General features: G+C 31.5%; 1 protein-coding gene across 1 annotated transcript in view; it reads left to right on the forward strand.

Annotated features, from left to right (window-relative positions):
• Nucleotides 1-15,389: 15,389 nt before the first annotated feature.
• Nucleotides 15,390-26,953, forward strand: part of LOC108909706 (protein outspread) — a 173,138-nt gene continuing 161,574 nt past the window's right edge. The window contains exon 1 of the mRNA XM_023455412.1: nucleotides 15,390-15,459. The gene's annotated coding sequence lies outside the window, so the exon portion shown is untranslated. The remainder of the gene's footprint in view (nucleotides 15,460-26,953) is intronic.

Consider the following 26,953-nt stretch of genomic DNA (forward strand, 5'->3'; position numbering starts at 1 on the left):
TTTTTGAAAGATTTTTAGAAATTTATCGTACAACTAAAAATTAATACCAATTTTCAGTTGTTTATTTAAATAATTATTGTTTAAACAATTTTATAATATTTAAACAAACTTACTAGTATTACCTGGTGTAACATACAAAAATTTTGGTCGTGAATATTAACATAGTAAATAAATAAACATAATAAATTAATCATTGTTTAAAAGTAACTGTTTATCGGCATGTCAAAAGTCCAATAATTAATAATAAAAGGTAGTTGAAAATATGATAATTCTGATAATTGAATTTTTTAAGTTGCGAGACATCGATTTAAAAAAAAATCATCGAAATTGGTCCATTAGAAGCTGAGAAAGAAATTTTTCCGAGCGGCGCAGTTTTGAACTCGAAAATTCAGATCGGAGTAGATGTCTGTTTGCTCCCCTACCACTGATTTCACGCGGTCTTGAATATCTTTGAGTGATATTTTAAATGGGACGCCCGTGATTGCAAATTTTGAAAATTTATATCTGGAAAGTACTCGGAATGACAAACCTATTTGTTCAAAAAACAGCCCTTATACTCTTATAGTTTTGCTGTAAATAAGGGCTTAACTCCGAAAATAATGAGCGGATCATCAGTTTTTTTTTAAAGTACTCGTCTTTCCGAGTACTTTCAAACCATATTTTAAAATTAAAAAAAAAAAAGAAAAAAACATTAAATTATTGCAATTTTTTATAAGCGTGAAAATTGCGGAAATGTTTAAACAATCACCACGGCTCACCTAAGCATCGGAATTGAATTTTTCAAAAACCATTTTAAAGCTTAAGAGCTCTTCTTTTTGTGGTGAAATTTTCAAGTATTCAAAGGCTTTAGATTTTTAGAAATTTGATTTTGAAAATTTTTTAATTTAAAAAAAAATTTAAAATTTAAACAATTTTTATATAAAAATTATCTAACCGAATTAGATGAAATTTGGTGTGATGATTCTATGCACTAAAAAGTTTAATTGGGAAAAGTATGAAGATCCTAGGTATTATTCAAGTGTCTGAAAAAAATTGACAAATAAACTAGCACTTTTTGCAATTTTTTAAATGATTTTTCCGATTTTTGCAATAACAATGATTATTTTTTCGAATTGCAACTAACTTTATCTTGATCAAAATTTAATTACAAAACTTTTTTCCTCTTCCAATTTTGTCTAAAATGAATAGTTGCTAAGTTGTCGACGAGAATTCCAAGAAAAAAATGATTTTTTTTGATATTTTTTTATACTTTTTTGCAATAACAATTAAGCCCACGTTTTTTTTTATTTGCATAGAAAAATTATGATTTCTAATGTTGTTTAGAAGCCGTTAAAGCAAAAATCTCCGATCATATGCGTTTTACCCAAGTATACCCTTTTTAAAACATATACCGCCTGGACTATTGTGAATTTGTTAACATTCATATTACACATGTTAAAAAAGTACAAAGCATATAACAAATCGATGCACTTGTTATTGTTCCACATTTTTATAACCTTGATAGTTCTTAAAAGTATTTTGTTGTATTGCTTTCGTGACTGAGATATTTATCTCAAGTGGTGTCTGGCTATTATAATTTTTTGTTGTTCTTAGTGTTAACTAACGATGTTATTTTAAAAGAACAATTATCTCAATAGTTAACCTGTTACAGCCAGGAATTCAATATTGGAAACGAAGAAAGGATTATACTGTCGTGCACTGTACAATTTGCATTTTCTGTAACACGCTAGTTTCTCGATTATTATTGATGATAGAAATTTGCTGTTTTCGTGAACGTTGACCATTTATTTGTGACAAATTATCTGGTCAAAACAGATTTTTCATGTATTTCTAGTTTTTGTAGTAAATTGTCAAAATCACCTTTCTTCACAGGTTATATACAAAATATTTCCTACAAACGTCTTTTAGTAGTTCTCTCAAAGGAAAATAGTCCATCTCATCTAGGTGACAAAGTAACGCAGCACATACTGTTACTTCCTATCAAAATTAGGACATATCTGAAAATACGTACACTTGTCTACTAAAGATTAACTGCTTAATTAAAATTAATTTTTAATTGCCGTTTGTTTTGCTCATTTTATTGTTAAATATTTCTGATTCGCATTCAAGTAGAGCTTGAAAAATATTCTTCATTCTTCTATTGGCTCTTGAATTACTTGAAATAGTAGTTAGAAGTTCCTCTATTTCAGTCTTAGTTTTGATTTGATCACTGATTTCATCAATACAATCAGTAATAAGAGACAATTAGATTTTCAGTTAGGTATTAAATCATCAACATCAATTACTGAGTAAGTTCTTAAAACATTTTAAGAAATAGTTTTTTGTCATTACAGACTATAATTTTTAGTGCCCATTTTCTGTTAACAAACAAACTACTATAAATAAATGTTTTTAATGTTTGAATGATATCTGTGTCCAGAGGTTGGCAACGCGAGGTAGTATTTGGAGGAAGAAAAATCAGTCTTACGTTTTCTAATTAAATATTGAGAAGTTGCTTTATCGAGAAATAGACTACATTTCTCTTTTGCTCTTGCAGTCCAAGTTTTTTCATATTGACATAATATCCAAAGTCATCCATGCTTTTTTTATTGGAGACTCAATCTCTTGGCAATTTATCCACACACATTCCTTTCCATACTTGAGCTTTCCATTGCAGATTTTTCTCCTGCTCTCCTCATTTGTTAATGTGTTAATGCAAATGTTTTTGTAAGTAATGCATGGAAGAAAGGCACGTTTTATCGGCATAAAATATATCTTTTGGGGAGTGGCTCGTCAATATTGACTGTAACTTAGCATTTCGGCCAACATTTTGATAGTTTAAGTAAGCAGATTCACGATATACAGATTTAAAGAAAATTTTGTGCCATTCACATTTTTCTAACCACCCAATGAAGACATTGAAGTCGGTTAACTGTAAACATTATGCTGCTTTTAATGCTTTTTCTTTGAGTAGAGGTGAAAATATTATTGTTTCGTACCTTATAGAATTATAGAATCAATAAAAAACTGTTTCATCAACGGCCAAATTATTAGTTTTTCAATTTTTTTTGCTCTGAGTTTACACTCTTCTCGAGAAGTTTTTCAATTTCCTGTTATTTCCAATATATCGCTAATCATGCATTCTTCTGACGTTAAACTGTTCCGCATGTTTTCGGAAACTCAAGTTATGTATTTGAATATTTGGGGTAAAAATTTTTCAATTACTTGTAACTTGACAAAATCTAAAGATATCATAAACTTTGTTTTTCCATTTCGTTCGCTTTGAGATGTAGTTTTATAGATAAATATAAAAACAATACATTTTTAGTTTATCGAGTCTTTTTTGTGATTTTTAAACCACAAAAGTGCCTTTTGAACAATTATCTTCTTGAAAAAATTGTAAAAGAATCGTCTTTCAATATGCAAATTTATGTGACAGGTTCTAGAGTGGGATCTTTTTTTATTCTATTTTATTTTCGAATTAAAAAAAATTATTTTAATTTTTTACAGATACTTAAACCAAATTTTATTATAAAAGTAAATTGCGATGACTAATTATTAAAAATATCGGTATTTTATTTACTAAAAAAATTAAAATTAAAAATGAAAAGCAGCTACGGATTTTGAATATATACACACTTTATAATAAACCAAAGTCAGACTAGCAGGACAACCCCATTGAGAGCCATATGTTGGTGCCATTAACAAGACTAAATTTATATCTTTCCTGAATAAGAAAGTATACCTGCTGTACAATGATATTTTCTCTATGTAATTAACAATTTTTGTATTATGAACTTTATTCGGGTTTCAATTTTAGTTTAATCGATTTAAAAAAGGTTGTTCAAGTTTCACTTAATCTCAGTCCACTTTCATCTTGCAAATCACTTATTCATCCTGTACACGAGATCTTAAAAGAACATGCAAAATATATATTTACCGATTTTTATTAATTGAATGGTTAAGTCGTTTTTTTAAATTTTTTACATCTTGTAAAAGTAGGTAAATCAATTATCACGCTGGTCGGATTTCAATAATCGTTTTTTTTCTGGATACATACTAGATATTCGATCTTCGAACAATCGGAGTTGTTTACAATTTCCTTAGATAATATGGGGATTTCTGCTAATAACTTTCGGCACAATATAGACATAGACTACGCAAAAAGATAATCATTTTGTGGTTAAACCGTACGTAACACAATAACAAACGAGTGGTGTTGGCTTGTGTTTTGGTTTTATTTCAACTATTTTTAAAACGTTGCACATTCAGACGAAGAAGTCATGCGTCAAAATTATATGTAATTCAAAGTTTTACGATTGGCTGGTTATATGAGCTCTAGCGTGCATAATCCTTGTAGAGCAGATATCGTATGGCTTATTTAATAAGCAGAAGCGAGATTGAAAAACCAAAAACTGTTTTGCTTTTGTTATTAAATGCTACGCTAACTGTCGGTACGTAGTTGTTATTTCTAAGTAAAGGTTAATATCAGAACTATACTCAATAATTTCATTGATATGCAGTGGACTACAAAGTAATTTGATAAATGTGGCTTTATGTTATGAAATACCACCGCCGCTACTTATTTCATTAATATCCGAAGTGGTTTTGCACCACTTATATTCTCTTTAAATTTTAATTTAAATATTGTTTAAAGTCATAAACAACTAAACAGCCACAGATCTGTTTTAGAGACAATATTTTAGATCTAGATGAAAGGAATTGGTTAACTGATCGGACGAATAGATTGCCATAACTTATATTGTACCTTATAGATACGCAAGGAAGTAAAGGTAACAATTTAACCAGGCAAAAAGTGTTTAGGTTTTTCTTTTTTTTTTTAGAGTCAAATCACCAAAATAATCGAAATAACGGACACTTGTCCAGCACTTCACGTCATACACCACACCACGAGATGACCTGATGGGGACGATGGGAATAGACAAAGATAACGCACGACAACCATAGAATGGGGTGGGGTCACTCAATAATGAGGACATTTACTCCGATTTAGCTACAGTGCACAAAATACGAGTTTATTTGCAGAATTTATTTAACGGCTACCTATATTTGAATGAAGGTACTTAGTTTTAGTTAAAATATTATCACAAATGAGTGAAGTTATCAAAGCGCTCAATATTAAGTGAAAATGTACTCAATAATTTCACTCAATAGATTCACTCCGTACCTTTATTGCTTTCACTCTTACCGATTTATTTACAGTGTAACCTGAGGGATTATTTCGTTATCCATTGTTACGGACAGTAGTGTAACAACATCAATTTGCGAAAAGGAACTCTTCGATTATTATCATTTACGTGGGAATGTAGCGTTTAATCCATGGATTGGTCGTACAAGGTGTTACGCTAGGAGCTTTTAATGAAAGTTTTTTAATAACAATGTAGAAAAGTGAACCAAAGAAACAACTAAAACACACACAGTTTCAGGGAATCGCGGATACATGGCAGAATTTGGAAACAAAATATTACCCATTAAAAAATTAACCCGAGACTAAAGTTAAATAAATCGCACTGTGTGGAAACCCAAGAAGAACTGCTTCTCAGGGATCTCACTGGATTTCGACACTTTTTGGGTTCGGAAGTGTTGTTTTCATTTTTCCAATTCAAACCTTTAAATCCAAAGAGGGTGTCCCCTTCTTTATGTCTTAAATACTTGTTATCTTGTCAGTTCGATCGACCACTCCCCATCTCCTGAGTATCGGGAACGTTGTACGATTGATTTTACTATTTCATATTGATAATTATGTAACAAAACTGAATTTACAGTCGTAATTTTACACCTTTCTTCACCGTACGCCTTTGAATGAGAGAAGCCTTCGTTGACCTAAATCTCTTGTTCCAAGAAAGAAAAACTTCGAAAATCTTTCTCTGTTAATTTTGGCGTTAATTTCCTTAAAACAGCATGACAAAATATAGCGGTGTTTTGGAATTCCCACTTCTATTCTATCCTATTTTCGCGGGTAGATACCTAAAGAGCCCGTGACGACCAAATATCGATTTTTCCCTTCCTCTTGTCCCCAAAAGATTCTTACCAGATGGCCAGAAATGTTTGCAAGTATTCTTATTCAATATGCTTTCTAATTTTTTCTAAGTGACAGCGTCGGCTAAGTTTTGTAAAATTGCTGCTTTGGTGACAAAGTTTTGCATACATGACCTTCTTAATGCCGAAAATTAGCCAATATTGTATAACGCGTTTTGGCTTGTGTAACATCTCGATAATCTCTGAAAATGGATTTAAATAAAGATAAAAATAGGTGTAATGTTTTCTTCTGTAACGATTCCTAAATCTCTATGATTTCAAAAGTGGAATGAAATACTTTCATATTATTCGTCAACTACTCAAGAACAGTTGAAGATGTATATTTTTCAGTCATATTACAGCTTGAATTTACGTTAGCCCTGATAGCGGGATGGGCACGTAACAAAATTTTTTCAAGCATACTTTAAAAATTGTGTGATACGCTCATCATCATCAAGTATGGCAATATTTACTGTATGTGTGCATTCCTAAGCTTTTTAATAACATCTTAGGGCCACTCCTATTAGATCCAAATTAGTGTAGAAACAAGTTCAACTTGCCATGGCTGAGATAATCCTTGTTCCATATAGAGACACTTTTGTCATAATTAATGTCATGGTAACTGTATATATGGAGATAAATTTTTGCTGGCATCGTTGTAATTACCTTTGTTTTTCTTTGTTTTCAAATAAATATTTGGGTCGCCGATTTCAGTTCATTATAAATAAACCAGAGTGCATAGGTTCAAATTTAATAAATCTGAATGCGAAACGTTAAAAGTAAATAAAAATTAAAATACATATGAGTATATGACAAGTCGACTTCGGTGAGTGGTATTAAAGAAACGGTTTTATTACTTTGTTTTCAAGAACTTCCTAAAAGAAGGTCGTAACATAATTTGAGGATTGTATTTTAAGATGTTTTTATTTTGGATGAAATTAAAACTTCTTTAGAGGCGACACCAATTATCTTTAAAAAAAAAAGGAAATGTGGTTCTTCAGGTGTCTGATTCAATATTTATTTACTAATTAATCGTTAATGTCTTTTATGAATCTATAAGTATGTTAAGTAGATTATGTTAATGTGAGTAATTTGGAAGTAGTAGTCATGAGTTTCGTAGAGCTTTTGATATTTTAATATTAATTTTTGACAATCTGTCTCCTATTTAATAAATAATCTAATGTATGAAATGTAACCTCGAATATGGATTAATTTAAGATTGGTTTATGTTTATGAGTATACGTGATAGTCGTGGTGATAGGTACCATTTTTTCTGTGAAGTTACTTATTAAGTAAATTTTGCTCATATAATTATTTTTATAAATCATATACGAGGTCTGTTCAGAAAAAATAACCGAACTTTTTGAATTACGCGCGAATGGAGATATTTAGCGATGTGCAGTTGGCAGCACACATAATCTCCTCTGTAACCACACGTTCTTGGATAGTTGATATCTCATTTAATTTTCGTGATATTGTTATTTGAGTGCAACGTGTTTAAGTGTTAGTGGCGATTTTTGAAATGTGCTATTTTTCAAGCTTACGGAGATGATGCTCTGGTTTTCATGATTTAAAAATTGATCGTCAGCCAATTGAAGATGATCCTCGACCAGGAATGCCTTCGACTTCAATTGATGACTCCCACGTTGAAAAAGTCAAAGATTTGGTGCATACAAATCGCCGATTGACTGCCAGAGAAATTGCAGAAGATATTAGCATCTCAATAGGGTCATACCATGAAATTTTGACTGAAAAATTGAGCACACATCTGTTGCAGCAAAATTTGCTCCTCGTTTGATGACCGACTAACAGAAAGAAAATCGTATAGACGTTTGTCGGCCATCCTTGAATAATCTAATGACGATGGAACATTCATTCAAAGGATCATAACGGGAGACGGCTACGACATTGAGACAAAAGTTCAATCATCACAATGCATTGGCAAAGGATCTCTGCGCCCCAAGAAAGCACATCAGTCTTAATCCAATATCAAAGTGATGCGCACTGTTTTATTTCCGAAAAAATCCGCAAAAAGGATTAGAGCTGTGGCGCAATAACTGATGGTTCTTGCACCATGACAATGCGCCCGCACACCCAGGTTTGTTAATTCATCAAATTTGTACCAAAAATAATATTACTCTCCTCTCACACCCTCCTTACTCTCCAGATCTGACACCTTGCGATTTTTTTTTATTTCCTACATTAAAATCAATTCTCAAATGACGCCGTTTTCAGACTATTGATGACATCAAAGCAAATTCATCACAGACTAAAGGCCATTTTAAATGAAGTTATCCAGGACTGTTTGGAAATGGAAAACATCGCTGGGGAAAGTGTGTGAATAGGGGAGGGGAGTAGGTACATCTAAGGAGTTAAGGACCAATAATGTATAAAATTGATAATAAAGTTTAAAAAATAAAGTTCGGTTATTTTCTAAATAGGCCTCGTATGTGTTTGATAATCCGTTAATATCAAATTTTACCGACACAAAGAGCCTCAAGCTATTAATTTTTGAAATACCTGTACAGTGTTGAACTGTTTCATTCTTAATTACTGAAGTATTTCTGATGGTGATTGATACTTAGTTGGTTTTACAGGGTGTTGCCTTGTATAAATCTGTAGAGTATACACTTATTCTTGTAAACACCTAAACATTAAAATTTCCTGCTCTATTGAAGTATTAAGCCTCGTATTAAAAGCTTTGTCAAATAAATTAAAGAAATCCTAAAAAAATTCTACCAAATGAAGTATCAAAGAACATTGGTAGGAACATAGGATTTTAAATATTTTTTTATTAGGGAAAATTTGAATTAACTTAATAAATAAACATACTTACTTGCCCTCTCTGAATAGAATCAAACAGGAAAAATTCTTAAAAGAGAAGTAATTAATTTGGTGTGACATTTATCTGTTAATCGGCATTTTATTCTTATTCTGTCACGGTTCTTGTTGAATGCAGACAAACATAAATATGTAGTATTATCAAATATGTTGCTACAAGTTGTTGTAAAGTCGTTATGTTGTCATTCATTGTTAAATAGTTGTAAATTACTGTTGCAACACATTTTTTGTTTGAATATGAATATGAGGTATAGAATTGCATGAAGTAAAGTGATAGATTTTTTACTTTTTTTAATCTAACGTTCTTTATGATGTTTTATTATTTTAGTAGATTAATAAATCTACCTAAAGTTTGCATGAGTAGTTTAAACATGTTTTTAAGTTCATTCGAATTGCACATTGCTAATTTATAACGTCCCATGTGGACTTTATTGGACAAAAAAGGCTTATTGACAAGTTTACGATGTTTTTATCATAGTGGAAATATTGTATTATTTGACACATTAATGTAGATGTGTGATAGGGATTCTGATTAAATGAAAGTTATTTTTTTGTGATACCTGGCAAATGGCACCATGAGCGTAGCTAGGATTTTCGCTTTGGGGGGGTCTAGGGCTGCAAACTCTATGTAGGTCTCAAAAAGAAAAAAAAAACGCAATCAGCGACTTACTGATATAAAAGAATTTCGGGTGCCGTCTTCTGCAAAAATGCAATATGAACGATTTCGTGTCAGAAAATAAGTGAGAATGTTAAAAGGATTAAATTTAACTTGTGCTACGGTCAATTGCTTTTATAAGAAAAGATATCTGCATTTTAATTACCTACGTCACGTTTGGAAAAGATGTTTAATCTTTACAGAACAATATTGGATTATGGTTTTTTAGTGTGATGGGGGTAAATTTGACTCTCTTTTAATTCAATATAAATTGACATTTAATCGAATAATATACAGGGTGTTTCCTAAAGAAGTAGCACAAATGCCACCGGTGAATCTACAGAAAAAAAGAACACGTTTTGCATGAAAATGACCTTGGTAAAATGTTCACCCCTTAGGAGATGCAGCCTCTCAATGTTTCCAAAAAATATATATGGAATAGCGGCTGTAATTTGAAAACTAAAAAAGGTATAATAATCGAATTTTAAACTAATTTCCTACTAATGCATGTGCAACTTCACTCTCAACAATTTCTGCTCCTTGGAGGGTATTGAAATAGGCATCCCTTCCAAGATGAGACAAAATAATAACAAAGCAACATCACTTTTTTCGTCATCGGTCAAGAGAAGACTTTTTCATGATATTGGTTAAGGTGGCCATATCCCTGGCCGAGAAATGGTGAAATTTCTGGCATTTTTAGGTACTGAAATCTTGAAAAGTAAAACGTGTAGAACTAAAGTAAGCACAAAAATAAAATCTTTGATGTTTTGTTTATTCATTGTTACCATTTAAATTAACCCAAATAAAATAATAACTAAAAAAAGCGTTTGTAAAACATGCGTTTTCTGTTATCCTAACCCCAGATTTTAAGAATTATTTTCACGTACTATAAATAAAAGTAAATAATTTTATATGTAGGACTAAGCAAGTAAATGTTATAAGAATATTTACATGTGGAGTTATATATAAAAAAGTTAGTATTTTCGTAGATTTCAGTACCTAAAACCTTGATGGTTTGATCGTTTTTTGCACCTGTTTATTCGTNTTTTTAAATGCATAAATAATAAACTTTGTTTATAACAAAATATGTGCAAATTAGACAGTTGGCATTACGATATTCGAATTCCTTGGCTCGCGGGACATCGGATTAAAAAAAAGATCGAAATTGGCCCATTAGAAGCCGAGATAATGCAAATTTTTTATACCTTCATTTTTTGAACCTCCGAATTCAGTCTCGGAGCGAAAGTCCCCTCCCCCACTTTTCGTGATTTGAGTGACTTTCCGCGAGTGCGTGCGACAGCTTTTCCGATGATTTATCTATGTTGCCGATAACTTATGGATATGAAAATTTTTTCCAGCTTAGAACTCGGAAAAACAAAGCCACTGGATCAAAGATTATTGCTAAATTGTTTTTAAATTAACGGTAAATGCCAATAAACTTTGACCGCTTATATCTCGAAAACCAATATAAGGAATTTAACTTTTTTTAAAAAAGCGTCATTCTGAGAACTTTAAAATTATAATTTTTGAAAAAAACTGAATTGCAAATTGATAAATGTAATCTAATTGTTTAAAAATAAAAAAAAGCGTTAACTTTAAAAATTTACTGTGGCCGATTTCAATTTTTCAAAAACCATTTGAAAGATTGAGCGGTCTTTTCTATGGGAAAATATTTTTAAGTATCTCTAGATGCTTTATTTGAAGTTGTGCAAAATTTTGAAAAATCGGAAATTTCTTTTCAAAAAATTATTTTGCGAAAATTATAGAACCGATTTTAATGAAATTTGGTATGTTGTTTTATTATACTATAAAGTTTTTTTTTTAAAAAAATTAGAATGCCCTCGGAGCATTAAAAAACTTGATTATTTTGCCTTTTTTCATCAATTATTGCTATTTTGCAACATCGGTAATAAATTTAAACATTTTTAACATTCAGTATATTATGCAAAGTTCAATCCTAAAACCCCAATTTTCTTCCAAAATGCATAGATTCCAAGATATAAGTAAAAAACTCAGATAAAATAGGTATTTTTAAAATTTTTTTAAATATTTTTGCAATTTTGAAAATGTTTCGGACCTCGCCCAGATCTAGGGATCTACACTTTTATTATGTGAGTTGTACTGAATATATTCCAGCAAAAATTAGCTTACCCCCTCTTACATCCAAGGAGTGGGATATTTCGACAGATCCGTCCTGGTCTATTTGTAGAAGTTGGGCGGTCGAATTGAGCAATGCGTTGTATATATATCATAAAGAATTATAACTCATTTAGAATATTTTTTAGAAATGCTTTTGCCGCATGTTGAAATGCATTTGCTACTTAACTGAAATGTGTATGACTAGGTATATCTGAAATATAACGACGACTGAAATTCTGAAAATTTCTTAAATACACATGACTAATCTGAAATTCAAATTACTCTTTGTGTAATAAAACACATCTGAAACAAAACAACCGACATTTTCTGAAATGTACATATGAAAAAATGAAGAAAAGCAAAGAAACGAAGGAAAATGGAACCCGTTAAAAAAATGGAAATAAGAATAAAAACAACTTTTAAAAATCAAAAGTTAATAAAAAAAAGTATATTACATGTTATCACGGTGGGGTCCGAAAAGTTAATGCCCTTATTCCCGTTTCGACACACTGTGTACTCAGCCGCGTGTGCCGATACCCTTAAATTTATTAGTGTTATGACAGGACAGAACTATCAACATATCACTTTCAGTGGCAGTCTTTTAGAACTCGGCATCGACGTAACCTTGAACCCTAATATTATAGTTATAATTAGAAACACTTCTTATTTCCACAAAAGTATAGGGTACTATCTGCATTACGTTCTTGAAGATAACGTTTTTAAAACATCGGCCATGACACGTTATCAAATAGATCATGACATTTTCCAAATATAGCACCTGCAGTACCAGCCAACATTACTGGCGAGTTTGTTTAGCTGTAACTTTATCCGATGTATAATATCGTACATTCAGAAAATATTTTGATATATTCTATATCCAGGCATGACTTCTGCAGATGTTGCCATGCCGGTATCTCAAAGAAGTTATCCGTCGACAAATCTCCCTACGTTTCGCTGACTTTTTAGAATTATTATTAGATCTACATGTCTCGCACGTTGCTAAGTTATATTGACCCAGATTTCAGTATATGGTAAAAATGTGCTGTTGCCTAGTCTGTTAAATTTATTTTTGGATTTGTTTATGTTTATAATGACTTTAATAGTTCTCACTGGATGGATTTTAAGATGGTTACCAATAAAAGTGTTACATAAAAACTTGCAAACTACTATTTGGAAATGAGAAATGAGAAACAAACCATTAAAAATTTACTTTCTTGACTTTATTGAAGAATATCCCTAAGAAATATTGCTAGTAAATCTAAGAAGGTCGTAAAAGTGAAGTTGCAGATGTTTTGCAAAAAAAAAATTACCTCATTTCATATCAGTTACATGGTTTGTACACATTCATGATTCCAGTAAGTAACCCAGAAACTAAATAAATGATTAACTAAAATCTATTGAACTTAGATTAAATTCTGGAAGGTTATAAATATTCTTGCATTTTCCTATTATTGAATAATGGATTAACTGTTGAATTACGCTGAACTCTGAGATCTTAAAGTTACCTTAGAATTCTGGATGTTTCTCATAATTCTAACACACTGTAAAAATATCAAGAAAACAATACAATTTCTTATGTTACCTATACCAAATAGGATTTTATAGTTTTGTGGTGTATAAGTTGTCCACCAAAATAATTATCACGCCAGTTAGACTAATTCTTTATTAATTAACTGATTGACACACAAAAATTGAAAATGATAAAGGTACTGGGTTACAAACACTTGCTGTGCCGGTCAACTAGGGAATGGCCCAGATTGCCTGCTTAAGGGTACGGTCAGCTACCCAGAAGGGTCGTTATTCTTTAAGATTTATGGCACGACAAGTGCTCCTGAGACAGGCAAATCTGCTTCAATACAATTTCTTATTGTAAATATTTTCTATGAACGCAGAGGCGTACCAGGGAACGTGTGTCCCCACAGTTTAAAATAATTCTAATTCCATAATCCAATAACGGTATAGAAAAATTCTTCAAAATTTCAGATTTCTGAAAATTTTTATTAGTTATCATTATCATAAGTGCATCCAAGCTACCTAAAGTAATATACAGGACGTTCTTAAAGTCAGTCAGGAAACTCTGGGAGGTGATTCTACGGATTAAAATAGTGACAGTATAATGAAAATTTTTTTTCGAATTGTCAATTGTTTGCAAATTATAGCTTGTCAAAGTTCATTTTTTTATTTTTCTATTAAAATAACAGGAAATCGCTATTAATCGCTATTAAAGTGTTATTAAACATCAAATTTTTGATAATTCTTTTTGCAATTAATTAAGTTGCCATATTGTAATACTATCTCTTGTAAAACCAGCTTCGCTAGTAAATAAAATACTATTAGTAAATCCATTATCCTCAGCTTATTTTTCTACAACGTTATTACAGAGCCGAAAAAAAATTATGGTGAAAAATCAAACATACCTGCTTTAATCAATTTTTATTACAATTCGTATAATAACACCAAAATTACTAATGCTATTTATTGCATGGCAACTTGATTGATTTCAGACAGAACTATAAAAAATTTGATGTTTAATAACACATTAATAGCGATTTCTTGATAAACGGTTACATTTATCGGCTTGAACAAAGAGTATATATTTTTTTCTGATATTGTTTCTCTTTTCAATAATGTTTAAATTTCTGTGATGTCTAGCAAAAGAAAAAAGTTATGAACAAAACAAATTTTGAGTTCTAGGTAAAGTGCCCTCTAGCGGTGCATAATGAAACTTTGCTCTGACTGGTACTATAGACTACTATAGAGTATAGAGCTTCATCTACTTAGTGGGTGAGCCAAATGAGAGACTAATAGAACGTGAATAAAATAAGTTATTTAATTAGAAAAATAAGAAAATTGAACTTTGACAAGCTCTAAATTGCAAACAATTGACAATTCGAAAAAAATTCATTACATACTGCTAATACTTTAATCCGTAGAATCACCTCTCGGAGTTTCCTGACGGACTTTTAGAACATCCTGTATGATAAGGTATTTTTTACGAAACAGATTGTCAATTGTTTTGTAAAAAATACCTTTATATTTACAACTTTTTTTGAGTTACTATTCTTACAATTAGTAACACTTTTCAATATTTTATAAGATTGAGGTACACCGTATATAAATTTTCCAAAATAATGAACGCCTTATTTATAAAATGAAGATCATTTTATGAGTTTAGTGACAAGCAAAACAAAGAATTAATTACATTTTCCGATTTCACAAATTAAAAAAATTTTCCTCTTCAGGGCACAGTCGTGGGGTACTTTATGTATAATATCAAAAACTGAATATCCATATTTGACTCAATAAAAAGATATTTTTTGGTCTAATAGGTACCTACTTACCTAAAAAAATTTCTGAATTTTCGTTTTTTTTTGCAAGTCGTTAAGTGTTTAAAAATCATCCAGGAAAAACTTATTTCAATTTCTCACTCCCATCTAGGGTTGTAGGTCCCTATCAGGCATTATTAGTTCGTGTAGCAAATTTCCATTTATTTTTTAATTATCTTATATAATAAAATGCATATACTTACTAGCTTTTAAATCGCTATTTAAAATAGAAAATTCAAAAGATTTCATGACTAATTGTGGACTAAAACTTCAATCACTCTTTAGGTATGGACTTTTATTACATGTTAAGAAAACGATATGTAATTTTATCTATTTTCTTACTCTCCCTCTCCAAATTTTAGTAAATAATAAATATTTTTGACGCTTCATTTGTTTCAGGCTAGCCGTTCTATAGCCCGGAGCGGATATCTGTTTGTGGCTCCGGATTGGGATTTTTCCGTGCCTCTCAACAGGACTAAGGTAAGATTCGTTTTCAAAATTTAATTTTTGGATTTTTATTTTCAGTTTCGTAGTTTCTCTCAAAATTGATTACTTTACAAACGCATTCCTTCACCATATNGCGGAAAACACTATTTAAAGAATATGGGGCCCTTAAGTGTCAAAACAACAGGTTTTTGTCTCCAAAATGTAAAAATCTTTCACCTACAAAAGTCATTTCTTTTAACTTTTAAATTTAAAGTCGTAATTGTACAATTGTGAAATTGACTCCACTTGAAGATGGTAATATTTTTCCGATATCAATTATTGAAGAACCAAGAGGATGACAGTATGTTGTACCAACTTGGCATTGAAATATTTGAAAAACTTGTTCCCATATTTATTTAGCCATACCCACATACAGGACTGGTCGAACTAAACGTGGAGGTGGTAGAAATGTATACGCCCAGTTGAAGAATGCGAGCGCGGGCAAACGAAATACAAGTACAGTTGCATTGGGCTACTGGGCAATAAATCTCAACCGTTGATAAGTGGTCGACAAATTGCCCAGCAGTGCAGTGCAGCAATGCGGAATTTGGTGTGATTCAGGTAATTTTAATTTATTTAGGCACCTTCTATTAATCATTGATATTACAATTGCGAAAGGGATAAATAATATTATTACAACATGACATTTTGGAGACCTTTTGAAACGGAACAAAATAAAATTTACCATCAATATAATAAAATTGTTTGAGGACATAAATAATTAAAATATGTTATTGGCCAAATGAACATATAATAGAAATTTTCTGCACATTATATACAACTTATTCTAATTTTTTACCTTCACCAGAAAACTTTTTTAGGGACGCCTACGAAACTCATTAAATTTTATTACCAGGCGTTTTTTTACATGTTCAACTGACTTCGGAAGGACTATAAGCCGCTCACTGCAATACTGTCTTGATTGAGGCACTGGGTAATTATTACTAATTTATTGAGTACCATATTTAGGAGCAGATACTGACGCGCCAAAGAATATTTGGTATTAAAATATATGTAGTAAGTTGTAGGTGACATACATGTCAAGTAAATTAATTGTAAATGTCAAAATTTTCTCTTCACATTTTAAATAATTTTTGAACCGTAGGATACAGTTTTCGAAAAAATGTTGTTTGATACTCGATTGCGAAATTCTCTTGCATTCTCTTGCTCGCTATAGCACCAAAAAGAACTTTCATTCTCGAATACAAAGATAGGATTTCGCAATATAGCCTCAAAAACAGCTTAAGTATTTAAACTGGAAATACTTTTTTCGTTCGTGAACTTTCCTCTAATGCGGTTCGTGGATAAAAACTATTTTTAGTTCTCAAAACATTTACTATTAGGAACATGCACTAAAAAATGTAAATATGGCGGGAAATAAATAACAAATGTGGCAGTATTAATAGTCAAAAGGAACCTGTAATTCTGATTCATATTTATGAAATATGTCCATTCATTGCTGGGTGTTCACTTACTAGTGCATTCACCCTATTTGAGAGCCAAAAATTTCTCTCGTCTCTGACTACAGCATGGTCCTTTCTTGTGGGCTAGCTTCTGCCCCTATGCTGATGAATAACATTAACCCACTGAATGACTAATCGATTCATTTTCATTTCAGCCGACTTTAATCGGTTCGACAAAAACTTGCACTTTTTATGACCACCTAAATAAACCGGGGCGATATTCTTGTAAGGAGATTGCATTGCGATGTAGGAAATCATTGTTCCGCTCAAAACGCTAGGCGCGGCCTACTCACACAAAACCTAATAAACTGTCTGACATGCGTTACGGTATTTCCTGATGACCCACTTCCTAATGTAACATTTCCAGTTTTAGTATTAGACCAAAACAAACCGGGGTTTGTGGCACACGGCCCTCCGGCAGTGGAATCTATAGCCCGTTCAGCGTGTGTCAACTCTTTTTTTGTGTGTGTGTGTCGCCGCCTGTACGGAAAGTGTCGGAATAAAAACGTTTATGCAAATTCGGAACGCCAAGCGACATATCTGCTTCTCTGCCGAATTCTTTTTGCGGACCTGACACACAAACCTGTAATTTTGATTTCGATTTCCAGATCATGCAAATCACTTTTTAGTGCTCTTGAGCAACACTCAGGGTGTCCCTAAAAGGCCTTGAAAATTCTACCGCATATTCGTGTGGTCAAAATATGAACTAATCGAAGTTACCTTATTCCGAAATTTGATAGTTTTCGAAATATAGGGTATTGAATGTTACACTTTTATTTTAGTTTGTCTTCAACAACTTCGTTATTAGTTGTAGTAAATACATACAACTTTATATATGGGAGTTTCCTAACATGACAAATTGAAGTATGGTGTCGAATTTCCTGTAAATTACACCGGCCAACAAAAAAAAGTTATGTGAACTTTACATGCGGCATGTGACACATGTTTTTCGATCTCAAATTTCACCCTTTTTCTGAAGATCTTCAGCGATTTTTTAAGATTAAAGGGTTATGGAGTAATTCTGGCAACCGATTCGGATCCAGGAGGTAAAATTACGTCGAAAAACATGTGTCACGTGTTAAGATCTCGTCACTTCCTAAATTTCTCCATTTTACTGAAGATTTTTAGCGATTTTCTGAAGGTATTCAGCGATTTACGGAAAATTGAAGGGTGATGGAACAAAACAGACTATGGATTCGTGTTCAGGAGAAAAATACACAGGAAACCATATGCGGCATGTCAATATCTCGTCACTTCTCAAAATTCACCTTTTTTCTGAAGATCTTCAGCGATTTTTTGAAGATTAGACGGTTATGGAGTAATTCTGACATCGGAATCGGATTCAGGATGGAAAATTACGTCGAAAAACATGTATCGCATGCCAAGATCTCGTCACATCCTAAATTTCTCCATTTTACTGAAGATTTTTAGCGATTTTCTGAAGGTATTCAGCGATTTACGGGAAACACATAACTTTTTTTTTTGTTGGCCGATGTTATTAGAGGGCATCGCCTACTTACCCTACAGTACTTTACATGAATTTAAACTGTCATACCTGTTTTGTGGAATGGTGCATTGATTTTTAGTTGAAAATCCTTATTCTCCAACGTTTTGTCTAAAAAAAGGTAACATTGGTAAATTTCGTTTTGAACAATCGTTTTTTGGATATCTAGATTTAAAGGTTTCATTTGATAAAACCGCTTTCCTTTTCACTTTATTCAGGCCTTGGCCTGGTCCAATTTAGTTCTAAAATTGTGGAACACGAACCAATAATAAAAAATTTAAAAATCAATTAAAAATATAAAAAATGAGAAGAAAATGAAAATTGAGTAAGTTAATTCAATTTATTTAAAGCAAATGTTCAAAATGACCCCCAATTTCATGGACACAAAGGTTAATTCGTCGAAGAAAGTTAAACTGAACACTTCACATGATAACTGCATATAAAATAGGAGCAGCATGTTGTATTCGTCCCTACAACTTTTCCTCGGTGTTTACAGATGTAAAGTATACTATGGATTTTAAAGGTCCCCATAAAAAATAATTTAACGGTGTTAGATCCATTGAGCGTGGTGGCCGACCCATAGGAGCTTCATTTTCTCTCCTAATCCATCTATTTGGAAAATGCTTATTCAAACGGTTAGGGACTTTTAAAATAAAATTTGATTGTACTCTGTCGTTCATAAACCACATGTTGCGGCGAATGGTTAAAGAAAGATGTCCAATAAATCTGGTAAAGTATCTTGGATGCGTTTCAGATAATTTTAACCATTTAAACGAGCGGGATAAAATTGTCAATTATTTCTGCCCACACCTATATATGCTTATAGTACTTAACCTTTGTTACATGCAGGTTTTCGTCAGCATAAACATGTTAATTACGAACGTTTATTATGTCACTTGTAAAACAGCACTCGGTAAATAACATTTTTGTGTATTCTCCGGGTGTTGATGAACTGACAAAAGCGTAGTCGTGGATTAGTATCCACAGGTAAAATGTCTTATACAGGCTGTATGTGGTATGGGTGCAGTAGCTGTTCTCTTCTAACTCTATTAACTATATCTTTAGAATTCCGATTTGCAAACTTAACGTCTGGTGCTTGTCAAAAACACTTTCCAAAATCTGTTCTTCAATCCAAGTTATTGAAANAGCAATAAACGTGTTTATTTAATTCTTTTCAAAACTTCGGTTACTTGGAACAGAAAAACAGGTATGGGTGCAGTAGCTGTTCTCTTCTAACTCTATTAACTATATCTTTAGAATTCCGATTTGCAAACTTAACGTCTGGTGCTTGTCAAAAACACTTTCCAAAATCTGTTCTTCAATCCAAGTTATTGAAAAAAAACTAAAATAATATTGTAACTTCAACACTTCAAGTACAGATTATGTTCAAGTACTAGCTGCTCTTACATGTTAAAACGCACAATATAGGTAGTTTGTAATAATATGTGCAAACATTTCAATTCAGAAAATAAGTCATCATGTCACACATACGAAGGAAGCGATTTACACATTAGATACTTTCAGTTTCCACAAATATGGTAGGCCCCTATGAAAAGTCTACCTTTAAATGTTGGTTTACATTGAGTAGAATGCGTATTATTTAATTAACTTTACTGCATACGTTTTGGATCATTGTCCCTCATTATAAGGTTTACTATATTCCATCCTGAGCCTACGCGGTGTAAACAGTAGAATCATTGAGTAAAAGTACTCAGTTTAAAGCAGATTCTTAAAAGCCGGTTTACGTTGATAAATATGGCATCTAGAAATGACCAGATGCCAGCGATATTTTTGCTTTGTTATTAACAATTCTCAATGTGGCTCCCCAGGGGACCCCAGAAATCCATTTTGGTCATTGTACAAAGACCATATATGATGCTAATAAAAAATATGTAAATATATGGTAACGATAGTAGCTTTTGTATTATGAACTTGAATGTGTTTATGAGGCACAATGAAAAATGAAATGCATTAAAAAGAAACAATGCCTCTTTGTTATGCCTTAACAATATGTTTGTTCAGGATCTTAAACGGGTTTTTAATAATAACGTAATTGAATAACATTTTCAGCTGTAGTGTTCAGCGAAGAAATTTGATCTTTTTAAGAGTGTCGGATTCTCCATTATGTAAATAAAATTATTCGGAATTCCTGATTCTAAGATATACTCAAAGAAAGTATAATCCGTCTCTCATCTGTTTTATCAACATCTGTTGCATTAAGCGTTTGCATCATTTTTGCACCTAATAGGTATTTGTTATGTAGGTACATAGTAAGGTTGTTTATTCTTTATTGTTAGTTTCTACTTGTTCAATTTAAGCAGTGAAAAAGTGCTATGGGAAGTTCACAACTTCGATGCTTAAAATACAGAACCTTCATAAATAATTACAGGTCATGTCACCGCCGAGCTTAGGCAACCAACATTGCACAGCTGGTACTGCCAACTAAAAAGCCCGAAATCGTAGCGTCACCAATATTAATGGTTCGTTTACAATGAACAATGACAAACTGTTACGTCTACGTTCGAGATAATGCGATCGCTGATTGGTTGAATAAAATTTCGTGAAGAATTATACGAATCAACAGCTGGCGAAACAGAATGTTGTATTTTAATCTAATCTTGGTGTTATTGCTTTAATTTTACCGAGATTTAATGTCCTACGTGAAAGAAGTAAAATTCCAGTCCCAAACAAAGTTACTGGTCACGTGACTTCTAATAATTTATGAATGCTCTGTATTTACTAAATATAAATAATAGAAATAAACTTTTTTATTTCTATTCGCATATTCGCATGCGTATACTACGTATTCTTAATGATTGTGAATTTTATTTTATTTTAAAATACATAGAGAGTTGTTATTTTATTCACGGCAGTGGTTATAAGAGCAATAGTAATTAAGTCTGTTTTCTCTTTTCACAAAAGGAAAATGTATGTATTATCAATTTGTTTGGGTGAAGTGAAAGCATTTTATGGGTGTATTTCATTGTTTTGTCGATAATACTCAACGGTAATGAGCAGTAATTGAAAATGTAAATAAGTTTGTTTATAAGAAAATTAGTACAAATACTTTCTTTAATACCAAGTAAATCTGGTAATAATGAATGAAAAGTGACATTAAGGAATAATTATCTACTGAATGCCAAATTCTGATCAACTAGATAGAGTTGTTATTCTTGGGATAAGGTATTTTACGAGATCTTATAAAGAACATATGGCAATATAAGGAGATCTAATGAAGGAAAGGTCGTTGAACAATGATTGCGCTATATCAAACACTGTTCTGTAGATAACGACGAATCATAGCTATTAAATGGCAATTTGTTTATATTATCTTTGATACTGACATAATTGCCAAATAAGGTCCTACAGACAAGGCAGAAAATAAACCTATATAGATACGTTTGCTATGAGTACATGTACAGGATGTTCAGTTACTAATCAGTCCAACGCCAGCAGTAGATATTATGATGGAAATTTAAGGGAATAGTTTCCGCGAACCTCCATCATTAGGTACCATTTCATGCAAATACAAAAAAATAACATTATTCCGCATACTTCATTTTCAAGGTCCTTTTATATAAAAAAAATAATGTTACACTACTGTGTAAAGCAGTATACAATTTGGATAATATTTAAATATCAAGTTCCTGAGAAAAATGGATTTCAATTTCCTATTGCAATGATATGCGAATAGTCGGATTTAAGGGGTGTGCTTGGAAATACACTACTGGAAAAAGTTAAAGGAACAAAGAATTTTCATGAATTTTTTAGTGATTTTCGAGAGGTTATATCTCAGTGAAAAATGGTCGTATTGGAAACAAAAAGGCATTTTGAAGTCTCTAGTTTTAAGATCTTTAAACATGTTCTTTGATCTACGGTTATCGAGCAATCAAAAGGAATACTCGAGAAAAAAATTTTCCAGTTCCATACTCAATCAATACAGAGGTTAGTTGGCTTATTTATTCAGCTTCAATTTGATTCTTGAAAGGTTCCCGTGCCGAGATATCGATGGTCGAGCAATAAACGTGTTTATTTAATTCTTTTCAAAACTTCGGTCACTTGGAACAGAAAAACAGTTTGATGAATAAACTTGCCAATTTACAGGGTTATTGTGGGTACATTGAGCTGTCAAAATTTCTCTCAACATTAGTCTTTTCGTAAATATTTGTAAATTAGCGGTAGATTTTCTAAAAAACTAAAACGTAATTTTTTGCACTTTTTTCAAATTGATGTCAAAGATGAAAAATTTTTTTTTCAAAAACCAACCATGATAGGTCCTTGTAGAGAATTTATTCAAGTTTTCAAAACTTGCCTTAGATTTATTATGCAATAATTGTTTGCAGAGACATGGATGATTAAATACAAAAGTGTTATTTTCCATTCAACTATCCATATCTCGGCAACCAGTAAGCTGCACGGGAAAAAATCAAATTGAAGCTGAATAAATAAGCAAACTGAAATCTGTATTGATTGAGTTTGAAAAAAACTTCCTGAGGCCATAGACAGTCCTAAAAATAAAAAAAAATTGGAAAGTTTTTTTCTGGAGGCATTTCTCTTGATTGGACGATAACCGTAGCTCAAATTTTTTTTTTAAATCTTGAAAGTAGAGACAAAGCTTCAAACTGCTTTTTTATTTGTCTCAATACGCCCATTTTTCACTTTCAGAAATCACTAAAAAATTCATGAAAATTTTTGTTATTTTAATTTTTTCCAGTAGTGCAGTTTAATTATTTTCAATTGGAAATGTAGCATTTTTCAACAAAATTTGATATTACTACCTATCCCCCTCAATTTTTATCATGTACTCTTTTGATGACGTTTGGTCTAATAGTAAATAAAGACCCTGTATAATGAAATATTAATCAAATACATCCGAGTATTTTTTCTTATGTGAAATATTAACACAGCGCCATTACAACACAATTATTTTGATGTAATTGTTTACAAAGACATTACTATAATATTTTTATTTATACATAAAATGTATAATAATAACAATATGAAAATATGTATATACTTACACGATGAAATATATCAACAATAACAATTAGTTTTAATTCCTGGTACAAAATACATTTACATAAGAAGTAAGAAGTGTATTTATAATTATATTTAAATTATTAAAACAATTTCGAAACTTAATATGCCCACTGCTTATAACTGTCTTAGGATTCTTCCTAAGATAAATTTAAAATTTAACTTAAATTAGGTGATCTAGTTAACTGCAACACTGTTAATTACGGATAAAAGGTCAAGAACTTGAAATACTGAACATATTAGTCGTGGAAAGTATTTTAATAATAATAATAATTCATACTAAATCTACGTATTCTACAACGGATATTTTGTCGGTACAGATAAAATTAAATCATACCACTAAGAAGATACCGTTAGATCTTCTAATATCTTCGTACTTGAAAGTATCACATCTCATTAATCCATATTTATTTCTGTAAAATATGAGAAAGAGGTCCTATGCGAAATTATTTAAATATATTCTATATTTTAGATAATTCTCATTACTTTTGCTAAATGTGGTTCGTTCCTAAACCTTGCTAAACAGTCTACTTTGGATAGTATACCAAATACTGGGCTAAAAATGTCGTGTCGATTTTTATCAGCATACACATTAAACGTGATATAATACAACTTGTTTTCAACAGGTGAATATTTGTTGTATCATAATTGCCTCGCGTTTTTCGGTCAAATCGACATGGAAGGCAGATCCGGGACCTACTTTAGATAGAGCTTTAATTAACTGTTTCATAATAATTTATGCCTGCAATATTCACACGTATCAGTTTATTAATTATAACTTGTCAAAGACGTGACAAAATTTAACGTGCGTCGATTTGTGTGTTTTTATTTACTAGCAGCAAATGGAATGTCATTCTGCCTGACCTATATTTCGACAATTACTATTCCTTGAGACGTTTCATGTAAAAAATGTATCAACGCGGACAATGACGAATGTATTTCATCGTCTATTTATGGCGAAGTTGGACATTATAATGGCCAGTGCTTCCAAGTTTCTTCCGCTACTTTGTACGTGACCGATTTCTAATAAAAAATTCTTTACTGCGCCTCGCTGCTAAAATAGGTATATTTTAAAATTGAATTATTATTTGTTGCGCGGAAAGGCTTGCGACAGTTCACCATAATTTATTTTACAACAAACTTGTAATTCTTGAATAGATATAAAAGGTTGCAAAAAGAAGAGTTACTTTACAACTCTTAAAAAGCATTTGCTTTTAAAATGCAGTTTCACAACAGAGTTGCGGTACTGTTATCTGTTCTAGTTGGGGAGAGCAGAGCAATTTGCGAATCATCTTCCTTATTTAAATGTCTTAAATGAGGGTGTAATCATTTTGAGAGATAGGTCCCAAACTTGTTTTAATATTTTCATTTTTTAATTAACAATTATTATTGAAGTTATAATTATTCTTGGGTATTTACTCTAGTCTCCAAGTCAGTTAGGCTCACTGTCATTTCTACATTAAAAATTCCATTTGTGGGTTTAGAATACCAGCTATAGTTTAATGACGTCTTGTGATCTGATCACACGTCTACCTTATATTATTTCAAAGGTCATTACGATGATTGCCTAGCCACCGGCGTCTTTACGTGCCGTTAGCCTTTGCTTCAGCCTAGTAATCATATTTTTTCTCTGCAAGTATCATCATTTCAAACGTGGAACGATTGTGATGGTATCGCTTTTGTTGTGTAAGAATTGTTTCAAATTTTTTGAAATGGCTTTACATTTAAAAAATACGTACTTTTTACACTTTTTACACTGCATTTTAAATTTACCATTTCTGAACAGGCGAAACTAAATAAACTATATCACCATGTCGTCAAGTGAATCCACATATTCACGGCAACGTCTTTAAATTTAAACTTCTTTATTCTATTTTAAAGGTATTCAGCTAATTCAAATTATTTTTTTTTAAATCTTATCATACGAAGTCAAACAATGTTCTTGTATATCAGAAGTCTACACTGTATAAAAAATTCACTCAAATTTTACTCAATATTACTCAATAATGTATCAGTTTCTGTCCACAGCCGATCGAGTTAAATTTTCACCTCTGTTAGTGTCAGTACAACTGAGTGAAACTATTACATCAGAAATGTGTGAGTTTTACTCAAATCCGAGTTACTGCTAACTAACTATCAATTGAGTGACTTTTGACTCTATTCTGAATATATAAAACCTATTTAGAGTAGACTTTTTCTCCAATATGATTTAAATTTAACTATTATTGAGTAATTTTTTACTCAGACTTGGGTTTATATTCTCTTTAAATTTTAATTTAAATATCATTGTATTAAAGTCACAAACTACTAAACTGCCACAGTGGTTTCTACACAGATCTGTTTTAGACACAATATTTTAGGTCTCCATTAAAGGAATTGGTGAAATGATCGGACGAATAGATTGCCATAACCTATATTGTACGTTACAAATACGTAATTATAGATAACAATTTAACTATCCGTTTATTTAACCCAAGAATCGAGACTTAATATATTGTCTTTAATTATTGTAATTAAATTTTAAATTAAATTTAAATACAATTTTCACTAGAATAACCAGATAAACCGATACTTGTCCAATTCCAAAGCACACCATACGCCATACTGCCATCCACCACGCCACAATCACGAGATACCCTAATGGGACGATGGGAACAGATGAAATACTGCATCTGGATATGAAAAAGGGTGGGATCACTCAGTCATGAGGATATTTACTCTGATTTAGGTAGAAGTGCACCAAATACGAGTTTACGTGAAGAATTTATTTAAGGAGATATTTGACTGAAAGTACTCAGTTTTAATTTAAATATAATCACAAATGAGTAAAATGATCAAAATGCCCAATATTGAGTGAGAATGTACTCAATGGATTCACTCCCACCGATTTTTTTAGTGTAGGTTTAAATTTTTTCAAAAAAAAATTGGAATTTGTTTGAATTAGTTTAACATCTTTAAAAAGGAGTAAAAAATACGGAGCTTAATAATAGAATATATGTTTTTTGAAACGTCTTACACTTCAGTCACTACTAGAATTTAAAAAAGTAAACTATTCTGTAGAAAGAAAACTTAAAAATAATACGTCATAATATTCTCCTGGTGTTCAAAATCTTCAAGGTTAAAGTGGTATGAAGCAATATGTGTACGGGCGACCGTTTTTCCAACCCTACCATTGGGATCTCAGTTATCTTAAGAGATACAAGGTTGACAAATTATGACAAAATTGCCGTAGAGAAAGATCTTTCTTCGTTTTTATTTTTTTGATCGGAGAAAGGACGTCTTTTTAAATTCTGAGATTGTTAGGGCACTTTTTGTGAGGAATTCAAATCATATTGCAACAACTTCAAATCATATTGCAACTGTTGTTTTTCTAATGGTCGCTATATTGGATTTAGTTTATTTGAATTCATTGTATTTTTCTGTTTATGATAATGTGTTTTCTTTTTGTTATCGTTAAAATGCCCATTTTTACACAAACAAAAAG

Source organism: Anoplophora glabripennis, unplaced genomic scaffold (assembly GCF_000390285.2).
Source record: "Anoplophora glabripennis isolate ALB-LARVAE unplaced genomic scaffold, Agla_2.0 scaffold465, whole genome shotgun sequence".
NCBI classification, from domain to species: Eukaryota; Metazoa; Arthropoda; class Insecta; order Coleoptera; family Cerambycidae; genus Anoplophora; species Anoplophora glabripennis.